Genomic DNA, 379 nt, shown 5'->3' with positions numbered 1-379 from the left:
TCGTTATTTGAGAGGACTATCACTCTCTTTTGTTTTATTGATTATGCAATTTTTGTTTTTATTTCTCCTGACATATCCAAAGACATTCCAATATATAGGGAACATTGTCCATTCCCGACAGTTTAACTTCCTATATACGTATAACAAGAAATGACAGGTCCCAATTTATTACACTAGAGGCCCTCTTGTCTTACATAGAACAGTCATCTAATAATATAGTGAATCGACCGGAGTGCACTAAAAATTCGTATAACCGTGTCTTTTCATTTTCCATGGTTCAAGAAATTATACAAAAAACAATGCCAACAAGAGCGATGACCGTCACGTCTGAGTACGATATTGTATATCTGGTTGCATGCTCAGTCAAATTTCAAAATTA

The sequence above is a fragment of the Ostrea edulis genome, chromosome 5 (assembly GCF_947568905.1).
Source record: "Ostrea edulis chromosome 5, xbOstEdul1.1, whole genome shotgun sequence".
Classification (NCBI taxonomy): domain Eukaryota; kingdom Metazoa; phylum Mollusca; class Bivalvia; order Ostreida; family Ostreidae; genus Ostrea; species Ostrea edulis.
This window is presented reverse-complemented; position numbering follows the sequence as displayed.